This window comes from Borostomias antarcticus, assembly GCF_949987555.1.
Source record: "Borostomias antarcticus genome assembly, chromosome: 1".
NCBI lineage: Eukaryota > Metazoa > Chordata > Actinopteri > Stomiiformes > Stomiidae > Borostomias > Borostomias antarcticus.
In genome coordinates this window covers 54,483,507-54,497,175 of record NC_140234.1, presented here as the reverse complement: position 1 = coordinate 54,497,175, position 13,669 = coordinate 54,483,507, and positions in this window count along the sequence as shown.

Below are 13,669 nucleotides of genomic sequence, written 5' to 3'. Positions count from 1 at the left end.
GTGGCGGCTACGTTCCCTTACAGTGTACTTGAGGACGGCTATTTTGGTTATTTTGCGACTGAAAAGGCAAGTGTCAGCTAGGTGTCAGCTAGGTCCGCTGCTGGTGACGTCGCAAAATTACCACAATTACACCAATGTGTCCCGTCAGTTTTACGTACTGTGTTAGTAGGGTCATTCTAAAGAGCCATCATTCGGGAAAAAAGTCATCCTCGCCGGGTTGTCACACTGACAGTCCAAATCCTTAACCATTCGGCCGACGGGCAGTATGGTAATCCTAGTAAAATAGGTGTATTTGAAGTGGAACAAATGTTAATTTTCCTTCGTATATCCCCCCAGTTATTCGGATCGGCTCTACAATGTTATGGGTTCTAGGTTGGCCCATTCTACACCCCTCCACCGAGTTTCGTGAAAATCGCTCCGGTAGTTTTTGAATGAGAGTGGTGTAGGCGTGGCCTCATTGTCCTGAGAGTAGTGTGGGCGTGGCCTCATTGTCCTGAGAGTGGTGTGTCTTGAGAAGTTAGGCCTGCAGGCAGATGCCTCGAGCAATCACCCTCTCACAGCTCAGTAATGCCGGGCTCACACTACAGGATATTTAAACCAATTTCGAAATCGGGTTACATCATGCACATAAGGAGAATTTTAACAGATATTCTTCTTGCACATCTCATACGAGCACACACAGCAAGATTTGAAAATAACGGCTTATCACACACTACAGGATCTTATCGTGCCCGAGGGAGCAACGAACCACTGGTCTCGCCGTCTCACTTGTAAAGTCGGGACGTAATAATCTTAAATATCAAACTTGTTTGATATTATCGGGGCCGCCCCGATGCGTCTGCGAGCCGATCGGGAGGTATAAGATTGGATCTGTAAACCCCTCACATTACAAGATCATCTGGACCGATCATCGGCCCGACCAACGTTCCAGACCAGATTTCTCCTCCGATTGTTGGGAGGGGTGAATCGGGGATAAATCGGCCCAAAAATCCAGTAGTCTGAGCCCGACATAAGGTGGAAATCCAGCATTCACACATCCTAACTGCTGTTGTCTTAAGACATCTCACAATATTTTTCATGATATTTAGGCTGGCACATAGTACTGTCTCTTCCTGTTTGCTGAATGGGTTTCATGTCATGAGCAGTCTGGGGCGAAGTAAACGGAAATAACCAGCGTTCTGATGAAACACATGGTGGGTACAACAGATAACAGGTTTAATAATATGCAGTTTCTACCTTTTGTTGTGGAAGCCTATAGTCAGGGAGGATTGCTCTATTCTTTACTTAAGGTCATCTTACCTGTGAAGCAAGGCTGTGAGCCAGATCACACAAACAGCAGTCCACATGTCAATATGAGCTGTTCCAATTAAAGAACAAGTGGTCACAGACGGCCAACCCTAATGTTATTACATTACATTACATTACATTACAGTCATTTAGCAGACGCTTTTATCCAAAGCGACTAACAATAATTGCATTTAACGTAGGAAGAGCCAATGTACTACTACTTGCCAGAACTCACAAGTGCATCTTCTTTCTAAAACAAGTGACTAAGAGCATAATCTAGTGCTGAAGGCAAAGTGCAAGAATCACAATCTAAAGTACAGTGCAATATAACATAATAAGTGCTTAGGTGGGAGGATTGTTGTAGTACTTCTTGAAGAGATGTAAAGTCGCACTGAAACGGACGTTTGAGATCATCTAACTTCCGTAGTTTGACGTATTTCCGACACATACAAGGTATGGGGGTGGGACATATGTTTTGAGGAATTTGATTGGAACATTAACAAGTGGACGGGTTTTAAGAACTTTAGACAGATTCGATAGAAGGATAGAAGGATAGCGTTGATTGACGGGTGGATGTCGTGAGATTATTGGCCTAAAATCTAAGGTACCTGTTGTCGTCATTGCACGTGACCTACCGTTTTCCAGGAAGTAAGAAAATATATACTTTCATATAAGATTAAGCATACATCGTTGAATAGGTGAACACTATGACCAATTATGTCAACCAAAATGGGACAGAATGCTTTTTTCATTTCAGTGCGACTTTAAGCTTGAATTCAAAGAGACCGCCACCACCATAGAAGAAGACTAGGCTACCTCAGAAAAATAAATTCACCCGAAGATGGACCGGCACGATTTGTGCTTCGTCTGCCTCGGGGCCCAGCATGCGAGGGATGGTCTGCTTGTGCCTCCCCCGTGCGCGCTGTGCTACCTCCTGCCATTGGTAGAGAGGCAGTATTGTGCTGCGTTTTTTGCTGAGGAAGTTCCTCTGCCCCCCGTGGACTCACTCTCTATGGCCGCCTCCGGTTCGGAGTCCGGTTCTGAGGGAGAGGACGAGGAGGAGGAGGGGAGAGGCGCTGTCGGCGATCGGTTCGGTCGTCCAGCCCCCTCCCAGGTGTCTGAACCCGAGGACTCTGACCGTTCGTTGGACCGCTCTGAGAGTCCCGGGGGAGGGCACAGGGGCTCTGTGACCGGGAGCTTTATGCCGTCCTTCCGCCGGAAGTTTCCCGGTATCCTGGAGAGGGCGGCGGCTTACGTCAGCATCCCCCTACCACCGGAGCCGGTCGAGGAGGAGCTGCCTGGATGGAGCCACTCCTACTTTGGTGACCGGCAGGCGAAGAAGGGGAAGAGGCTGCTCCCCGCGATGCCACGCATGGAGTCCTTCATCTAGGGATCGTGGGAACAGCCTATCACAGCGAAGGCACCTGTGAAGTCCTTTCTCCACACCACCCAAGTGGTCGGGCTGGAGAGGGATATTTCTCAGGGAACCCCGCCCCTCGAGCACTCGCTGGCGTCCCACCTGGTCCCGGGAGCGGTCTCATGGGCGTCCAGCAGGAAGGCGCAGCTACCTGGGGCCAAGGACAGGGCGACTGTGGCGTTCGCGGAGAAGATGTATGTGCTGAACGCCCAGTCTGCAGCAGCCATCTCCTCCATCGCCATCCTGGGCACCTCCATCGCCAAGATGACGGAGGGACATCGTCCACTGACCGCCGATCAGACTACGAAGATCGCCAAGAACATCGGCGCGGCTCTCCAGCTCTGTCAGACGGCGGCAGCTTGCGCATGACGGGGCATGGCTAACTCCGTCATGCAGCAGCGGCACCTGTGGCTCGGCTTGACCAGCATGAAGGAGGCGGATAAGCCGGTGCTGCTCAACGCCCCGATCTGCCGCACTGGACTGTTCAGGTCCTCCGTGGGCCTGGCACTGGAGCGGTTCGGGAGGCTGGAGGAGGACCAGAAGCTGCTTTCCAAGCACCTCGCTGTTCCTCACGCCAAGGCAGCGACGGTGGGGGAACCTAGCCTCCGTGACGCTGGGGGAACCTAGCCGACGCGATCCACGTCAGAGGGTTTCCCCAGCCCAGAATGTGCGAGGGGTTGCTGAGGCTCAGGTTACAACGTTGTTAACCGACGCCCACGCTTCCCCCCCGCGCACCGAGGCGGGGATACCTTCCGCTCCCTTTCAGAGAGGGCCCGCCCTGGGTTCGCGGACGCGTCCCTCTTGGGGTGGGGAGGGACATGTCTGTCGCAGGCCGTAGGAGGAAGATGGCTCTCGGGGGAGAGGCGACACATCAGCCTCCTGGAACTCAAGACTGTTTTGTTGGTTCTGCAGCACTTCGCCCACCTGGTAGGGGGGTGCGATGTGTTGGTGCGCTCGGACAACCAGACCGCGGTAGCCTACATCAACCGGCAGGGGGGTGTTCGTTCGCCAGCTCTGCGCCGCATAGCGGTAGCATTGTGGCAGTGGGCGAGCATGAATCTCCGATCCTTGACGGAACGGCACATTCCAGGCCATCTGAATGTCGGAGTGGACCTTATGTCTCAGGGGGGTCCGCGTCAGGACGAGTGGCGGTTGCACCCGCAGATTGTGTCACAACTGTGGGAGCGTTTCGGGGAGGCCGAGGTGGATCTGTTTGCCTCACGAGGGAATGCACACTGCCACCTTTGGTTCTCCATGAACCAGCGGGACGAGCCCCCTCTGGGAGTAGACGCGTTCGCTCAAACTCCGTGGCCGAGAGCTCTACTGTATGCTTTCCCCCCAGTAGCGGCTATTCCGCCGCTGTTAACCAGGGTACGGTCAGAGGGGCTGTCAGTTATCATGATAGCACCGGACCGACCTGGGGCGCGTTGGTTTGCGGAGATGGTGGCGATGGCGTCGGGAGACCCATGGCGCCTGCCGTATCGGCGGGACGCGCTGTCTCAGGCGGCGGGGGCAATGGCCCTTTTCGAATCCAGCTCCTCTTCCCTCACCCTATGCACTCCTCCTCGGTTTGCGCGTTCACGCGGAGGCCGCGCCATATTAAGTGCCATCCGAAACCAATTCGCGCCGAGTGGAAGTGGCTTATAACACCCTCGGTAGCGAGTCTGCAACGATGCAGGCTCGATTCACATGTGCAGCTGTTTTTATTGTCCGAAATGGAAAATGCGCCGTACAAATGTAAGTTCCTCACAAATTATACGACATTTGCATTGTATTTCGCATCAAATTCCGTTCTCCAGTTCAGAAAACGCTAGATTATGTTCATTAATTGTAATGTAAAGTGGTGGCTGGTGGATATTTACCAGGACTGTTGTTCAGACTAAACAGCTGATCAAACTGAGAATGGAAAATGAAAAGTTGTCCACAAAAAAACGAAACAGCACTAAAGAAGCTTGGGAGTAAGTTTTTTCACAGGTTTAGTCCATGAATGGCCTGCCACTCACCACAAAACACATATTTTTTACACGTAATGTAGACACTCAACCAACAAGCAACATTTCAGTGAGATATAGGACAAGTGATTTGTCTGTAGATAAATGCATCTTCTTCCAAAGATTAAGCAAAGTTTAACTTGTTCCATTGGCAGATTTCACTGATTAGGCCTACAACCAAAAACACCTTAATGTGTGATTGTATCCCATTACTAGGACTTGATAAATGATGTGTAGGACTACTACTTGGTAAGATGTGGAGTGATTGGAGGAGTCACACAGCACTCATTCTGACCAAAACATTTTAACCATCTTCCCGGACATATTTCTTAACAGCTTCATCATAAAAGAAATTAACCTGGAGGGTAAGGCAAGTCCAAAACAGGCCTCAAAGAAATGGGTGAATTTAAAGAAGTACACAGTAAATGTGTTTCACATAACATGAATATAGCCTTCTAGATGCTGCAGATATCTCATGCCACTGTTTGTTTTAGGAGCTGAGAGCTCCACCAACTCTGCTCTGGGACTGACCAGGGAGAGGAAACCCCTGCTACTTGGAGCTTCTATGATGGCATGCATGAGGCAGTGGGGTCAAAACAATCTTTGACTCCACCTGTCCTCATTGCCTCATGCATGTCGAACCCCACCATCAAGGCCAGTCCAGATCCATCTTCCCTCCTGGGCACATCCAGGTCCAATCCACTGCCTCTCCCAGGCACATCCACGTCTGATCAACCATCCCTCCCAGGCACATCCACGTCCGATACCCCATCCCTCCCAGACACATCCAGGGCGTCCTCTCTTGAACCCCCCCTCCCCTGCCAAGAAAGACAGGGGTCCATTGATGGGGATTAATAATTTTCAGTTGTGATCGGTGCTGCCCAATTTTCAGTTTTCAATATTATTTTATTTTCAATAAATAAGAATTGTGGAAATCCCTGTGTATCCTTTATACAGAATCTGGAGACAAATATGTGAAATCTCTGGTTGTCATATTAGTGGTATGGTCTGCAATCTAAACTAGCTTATACTTCAGACCACAGGTGAACTCAGCTCTGGAAAGGATGAGATCACAGCAACATCCTGGTTTACTATGTATGGTTTACTATTCATAGATGTTTTTGAGTAAGTGCACTTTCTATATACTACTTTTCCCCAAAATTTAGAATGTCAGACATTATTTGCAGAAAATGAAAAGAGGACAAACAGGTTCATACGGCCAGCTTGTGCAGTTTTTATGGGCTTGTTTTAATAAACTGTATAGCAACTTTCAACACAAAACGAATTGCAGCCCAAAGTGCTTCATAACAGTGAAGATGAAATGAGCATAAAATCAGGTCAAACAAAATCAGGCCTGCTTTGTTTTAATGCAAATAAAAACAAAAATACAAACAAAGAATACACTATTTGCCTACAAATAATCGTGCTGAAGCAGCAGCGGTGGAAAAATGACAATTATTTTATTGACAATAGTCCTAATAATAATAATAATGAAATAGGGTAACGGTGAAATGAATAGGTAAGAGTTCTTAAAATGATGTATAAATATAATTGAATGCCTTGGCCATATTGTAATTTGGATATTTCCACTTAGGACCTAGGTAGCTATCTGATATAGGCAACCCTCATAAGCTGTAACAAGGAAGATACGAACGATGCCTCTGCCGCTGCAAAGTGCTGTTGACGCGAAACCATGGTAACCGTTGTGGTTTGTGTTTCCTGTTTCCGCTGGAGTGAGGGGAGTGCGTCCCTAAGGTTTTTATACCCTACACCCTAATCAAGGGAACTACATTCAGCTGTGAGGGGACTACAAAACGGAGTGCACTCGGTGACTGAGTGCGAGTGGGGAGGGACTGGATTCAGAAAGGGCCAATCTGCTCACCGCCGGTGCTGGGACAGCCTCTGATGGCTTGGCTACTGAGAGGCGGAGATTAGCCCGTAGGGGCCTCTCCGCTGGTGTGATCAGTACCATCCAGTGCGCGCGGGCCGGTTCCACTTCTAAGCTTTATGCTGGGAAGTGGGCGGCTTTTACGCGTTGGTGTGTGAGTGAGAGAGTCGACCCGGAGTGCTGTCCGGTAGAGTCGATTCTTTTATTTCTACAGCACCTGCTGGAAATGGAATTGTCGGCATCCACTATTAGAGTGTATGTGTCAGCCATTTCTGCTTGTCATGAGGGTTTCGCCAAGACTACAGTTTTCACGCATCCCTTGGTGAGGTGTTTTTTGTTGGGCGCCAGGAGGCTTAGGCCTACGGTCAGAGCCACGGCGCCGCAGTGGAACCTGTCCTTGGTGCTGAATGCGCTGTGAGCCGCCATTCGAGCCTTTAGAACAGGTGTCACTCAAGTGGCTGTCGGTGAAAACGGCGCTACTCCTCGCTTTGGTCTCGGGTAAGCGTGTCAGTGATCTGTGTGCTCTGTCGACGCAGTCAGGCTGTCTCACCATCACCGGTGATTTCAGCAAGGCAGTGTTACGTCCTAACCAATGCTTTTTGCCGAAGGTGGTTAAGAGCTCTTACAGATCACAGGCTTTGGAGTTACGGGGGTTTTATCCTCCACCGCATGAGGACGGGGAGCATTGGCGATTTTATAGGGGGGGCAGGGGGGGCAAGTGCCCCCCCTTATTGGACAGCCCAACTCAGATTCTGAAAAAAACTTTTTTTTTTTTTTTACTAATTAACACAATTATTAAATACATACTTGTGGTTTGTACTAGTTTGTGTTAGATCATCATTCATTTTAAAAGTGAATTTATTACTTAAACTAGGCTACCTTTAAAAATAAATATATATTCATAATCCACTAATGGCACAACTCGTCCGTCGAAAAAAATGAGATGACTGTACTGCTCAGTGCTCAACAAGCTACAACTAGCCAACCTGCTCACAATGGCAAAAAGAGCTATAAAAACAATTTACTATCGGAGCTAGCACTAGCACTAGCAACATCACCATCGGCGAGGAAGCCAGCACCAGCAGGCAGTTGCAGTTTGATGTTGTGATGTTGGGTATGGCCTAGTGCTCGGTCATAAAGTCATATTGACATGCTCGTGGTGTCTAGATGAAGTTTGATGCGTTGTACATATTTAATTGTCATACGGATTTCTCATTAGCATACTGTTCACAACTGGTATTCTTTGTAAATAGATGGGACGAGACGGCAGAACTGTTTGTTTTTTCTCACGTCAAAATGTTGCCCCCCCTACTCTCAGAGGGTAAAATCGCCTATGATGGGGAGGATGCTCGCCTACACAGTCTGTGCCCCGTCCGTGCGTTGGCGCGGTATGTCGAGGCCACAGCGGCGGTGAGGTCCACGCCTCAGTTTCTGGTTTGCTACGGCGCTGGCAAGGTGGGGTCGCCTCTATCCAAGCAGCGCCTGTCCCGCTGGCTGTGTGAGGGCATCACCGCAGCCTATAAGGCAACGGGCTGCCCTCTGCCTGGGAGGGTTAGAGCGCACTCCACTAGAGGAGTGGCTACGTCGGTGGCCCTTTTCAGTGGGGTTAGTGTGGAGGATATTTGTGCGGCGGCATCTTGGTCGACGCTGTCGCCTTTTATCCGCTACTATCTTTTAGATGTCCCATCTGACTCGCTGGCAACATCTGTGCTGAGCACAGCTGTCAGGGGTGCGCGGCGGGACATGCAGTGATGGACTGATTGGGTGCTACTGGCCTCAGTGTTCAGTTCCATCAGGTAACCTGCCCTCAGGTTTTTCCTGGCAGGTGGATACAGCTGTTATCTCCACATCCCCTTTGGGTTATGTGTGAGATTGTTGTGGTCGTAATTGACTTGTGTGAAGGACATAGTAGGCTAGAGTTACCATGCGTAACTGCCGCCCTACCTAGTCTCCTTCTCAGCGCATCTCTTACCCCGCCCTTCAGTGCACTGATAGTGGCGGGTGGGTCGGGGCCTGTGTATCATGGCATTGTAAGGTTATAATGCTTGTGTTATTATGGCGCCTCGGCCTCAGTCATGCCGGGTTTGACGTCCCGTCGGGATGTCAGGCTCAGCAGGGGTACATAGGGCATCGCTCGCTCCGCCTAAACCACTAGGAACGAAGCCCCCCTATGGGGCGAAGCTCCGCGAAATAGAATGATAGTTACCTATTGTAACTCCAGTTCTATGAGTGGAGCATAGCCCCTTAGGGCTTTGGGCCCTGCTGACCCTCATTCTAGCTCGCTGAAATATTTATATTTTGGGAGCAGTTTGATGGGTTTAGCTCTCTTCTATACAGTTTAGAGAGTAAGGCACCTGTACCTGATTGGCTGTCAGATGCGTTAAATTTTTAATATTCATATTCAGTCTGCGTTGCCTAGGCAACGGGGTAAACCACTAGGAGCGAAGCCCCCCTATGGGGCTATGCTCCACTCATAGAACTGGAGTTACAATAGGTAACTATCGTTTATGTTTCTTTTCTTGTTTTTGACAAGAAAATAAATGGTTTGGTCCTGACGGAACAGTGAATTCTGAGGAGTGCTGGTGTGGAGCTTCCTAAAGAAAAATCTGGCTTCCAAAAACGAAAAGTAAGAAAGTATTTTTGAATGGCAGGTTTGATGCCCTAACTTTCGCCTATTGCCAACCTGGCAGGCTAGATAGCGGTCTACGATTCATATATTGTCAGGGTCAGTAGGGGAATGAGGGGGGCTAGACGAGAATCAATGCCATCAACTCCTGACTTTCCCTCCCATATGACGGTGTAAGTAGCTGACGTGTAAAACTGCTGCTGCCAGCCTGGTCTCAACTTTCAAGGTGAGACCTTATTCTTTGTATCAGCAGGAAGCTGTTGCCAAGGAAACAGAAATACTTGACTGTTGATAAAGAATGTCAGGCAATCAAGAGGGATCTGGAGGCACTGAGGCATGTTCTGATAGGGCGGCACCTCCACCTCCTCTCTGAACAAGAATCATGGAGAAATATCAGGGATGCCCACAGGATGTTTTTCCTCCAACATCACACCCCTGTTGTGTCCAGTCTATGTACAAGAATGCTTAATGTTAACCAATACAGGTACCTCATGATAAGTGTCTCTTGAGAAGGTCATCAGCAACAGAGTACAGGGTTTAGAGAGAGATAGCTAACAATCATCTACATGCTAGTGCCACTGCGTGGAGTCCTTGAAATAGAAATACAGTAGGTACTGTATGTGCCTGCATACACACACACACAAACCATGCAACATGAACTTGCTGCTATAGAGTATGTGGCTGTCTAGACATATAACAGTTATGTTGCATGCAGTCATATCCAATTTCCGGTCCACAGTCCTTATCCAGACCAACAGAAAGGATTAGTGGTGACCAAACTCAGCTTTAATAAGGCCTGTGGGAATTCTCATCATTTAGCCTATAAAATGGAGCCGAGAGTGGCAGTGGTTAAATGGAGAATAATGATGCAATGTATGAAACACAGTGGTGGAATGTAACTGATTACTTCAAATACAGTTGAGTTGATTTTTCGAGGATTTGTACTTAAAATAGAAGAATTACACATTCTTATACTTACAGTAGCTGCCGGTATCATTTATATATGACACATATGCAAGACTTATTTGTATTATTCATTACATTATTATATTTTTTTTTAGTAAGACAATCAAACTTAAATAATTATTTCAGTACCAGTCTCCCTCCCCCAGCCCAGCATAGTTTATCATCCTAACTTGGTGTTAGCTGCCCAAGCAGCCAGGTTTTCTCCTGACTCACGCTTGGGCCCCAGCAAAGAGGGAGTTGTAGTAGTCCAGGCGGAAGATGACAAGGACCAGGATGAGCAACTGCGCCGTTTCGTCAGTGAGGAAAGGGCGAATCCTCCTGATCTTGTATGGCAGGAATCTGCAAGTGCGTGTAACGGATGTGTTATGTGTGGAGAATGACAGTTGGTCGTCCAGGGTCACACCAGATTCCTCAGTTTGAGTTGGCGTCACCACTGTGTCATCAACAGTGATGTCCAGGTCCCGGTGCGGGCAGCCCTTCCCCAGGTGGAACAGCAGCTCAGTCTTGTCCAGGTTGAGCTTGAGGTGATGTGTCGCCATCCACTCTGAGATGTCAGCCAAGCATGCAGCTATGTGTGCCTCCAATTGAGTGTCAGAAGAGGGAAATGACAGGACCAGTTAGGTGTCATCAGCATAGCAGTGATAGGAGAAGCCATGCGAGCAAATGACAAATCCCATGGACATATCAACCAAATGAAAGGGATCAGGCACACGCATAAGTACTGTAGCTCAAAGTAATCCCATTTTTTTTAGGTCAGTAACTGTAATCTAATAACTGTAAATTCTAATCCCTTATATCCCAAATTACTGGAAAACTTAATCTGATTACAGTAATCTGTTACTGTGTAATCAGTTACTCCCAACACTGGTTGTAAACTCCCTGGCAACTCCCTCCCTGGCAACTCCCTCCCATAAAAAAAGTGCAACAACCATATTATTTAATAACCGAGGCAATATTTAACAACTTATTACAAAATGCGTCAAAGTTTATTACATATTGCATTCAAGAATGTTATTGCATAATGCGGCAGATTATTACAAAATGCAGCGTTATTACATAATGCGCTACAGGCCCTATTCCTGGCTTCCCTGGCATGTATCTGACTAGTACAGGTTAAAATATTTCTGTTTTGTGCAGTAGTCTACAGAGTTCTGTGTCAATAACGTCGGCGCGCGCACCCTGGCTCGTTGCTAGCTATGGGCACTCGAAAAACTCTAAAAAGTATGATGGATTTCAAATTCAGGAATTACATGGTTTATGCTTACCAAGCTCTGAAGTCGTCCTGTAAACACCATAGGTCCTTTCGCTTCTGCATTTCGAAACAACAGTAACTTGTAAACAGTAGTAATTTCACCGACATACAAGTTCACGCTGTAAACCTCCGCAAAATTCGGATTCGGATGAATTTCGGCACCATTCAACAGTCTACTGACTCCCTGAAAAACTCGGTTGACTCCCTGGGGTAACAACTAACGGCCTTTAGCTACCGTCTCACCAAAGCCGAGGTGGTGGTGGGGGACAACTTTGAGAAACTCACCAAGATGGAGGCAACGGTCACGTCCCTACAGTCTCAAACTGAGATGCTTCGTGAACAGGTGGATGACCTCGAAAACCGGTCCAGGCGCTCCAACCTGAGAATTATAAATATCCCAGAAGGAAGCGAGGAGGGCCAGGATCCGACCAAGTTTATCTCCGGTATGCTCATGGGTGTATGCGCTGGTGCTTTCAACGACCCCACGGAGATAGAGCGGGCACATCGCTCCCTTGGCCCCAGGCCGGATAACGGCGGCAGACCCCGGGTTTTCATAGTCAAATTCCTCCGTTCAGGGCTGGACTGGCCATGTGGCGTACCGGGCAAATGCCCGGTGGGCCGGACCTACTTGTGGGCCGATCTAAAAAAAAAAAAAAATTTTTTCTTTGGGGGCTAACGAACGGCCCATAGAGCAGGGACAGCGGCCCATTGGTCCATTTTCTATACTGACACTGGGCTGGCCCAATCATATGTAGGTCCCACCCCTCCCTCTGTTAGTTTCAGGTGTCATTTGCGTGGGCCGTTAGAGAGCCAAAAGTCAGTGGATGGAGAAAGATGATTAAGGACAAGTATAGTAAACCAAAGCGCAAGGGGGCGCAGAGAAATTACGAGCTAAAAAGATTAAAAGTCTTGAGGCGGATGCTGCAACATGTGCAAAAATTACTGATATGTTTGCGCCAGGGGCTGCTTCAACGTCTACAGCCTCAGCCGACGTTGTGCAGCAACACCATGTTGAACACGAACTTGAAGGAGAGGTGGCTGGTGGCCATGGTGGCCGAGGGAAGCCGAGTTGGGACAGAGACATGACAGGGCCAAGGAAGGACAGAGTGAGCAGGAGGAGTGTGTAGTTGAAACGGTAAGGAAATATAGCTGAAAGCTAAAAAAGCTATAGCCGTCACCCATATTCATATTTAGCTATCTGCTGGCTAGCGCCAGCTAGCATTAGCTAGGTACAGCTAGCTATCATTATCTAGCTACCCACCTCCCTGCCAAGCAAATCGGGTCGTAGCTAGCTACGTTTGAGCTAGCTAGCGTTAACACTGTTTGTCTAGGCCAGCCAGATAACGTCAGTACTAGTAGTGCTAACGTTAGCACGTTAGCTTGGCAATTAGCACTAGCGCTATTACTAACGTTATCTATTCTGGCCTAGCCTAGCAGTGTTGCTGCTGCTGGGCTACTTAACGTTATATCTTCGAAGAAAAAGAGGAGCAGGCTAACGTTAGCTGTGTGTGGCCATGGTCCAAAATTAACCCTAGCCATTTGCTAGCCAATGGCTGGCTGCTAAAAAATCTATTGGTAATGGATAATTTACCAGCCAGTTGACTGGTAAGCCTAGCTCCTTTCAGGACTGTTACTAAGGGGCTAGGTTAAAAAAGTTCGTTTTTTTTCATTCTCAACACTGAAATATATCAAAAGCAGACTGAGGAGCAGCCTGTCTGCCAGCAAATTGGAAGCCTTCATGTTGATGGCCACTGAAAAAGAGGTCCTTGTTGCTTTGGACACAGACACTGTCATTGACAAAGTGTCAGAGAAGAGTGAGCTACTGAGGAAACTTATAGTAAGTTGATATGAAATTGTTGTTATTATTATAAAATTATTCATAATAATGTAGCAGCTTTATAGACTGAAGATAGTGTGATCATGTGACTCATTATTACCCCCCCTCCCCTGTCTCTCAAAGGATGCCCGGCCCTAACTTGTGTGGTTCATTGTCCATTGTTGATGAGGGTATTCAGAGGGCCATGCAGCCTTTTCCACTAAGTATACAATACATGCAACTATGTTTTTATATTTTCTAGAATCTGTCATTTAATCATTTATAATTTAAAAATGATCATTGATCATGTCTCATCTCTCTCTCACTCCCCCACCCCCCTCTCTCTGTCAGGATATTATTGTTGAGGGTATCCAGAGGGTCATGCAGCCTTTTTCCAATAAGTAAGTATACAATTCATGCAACTCT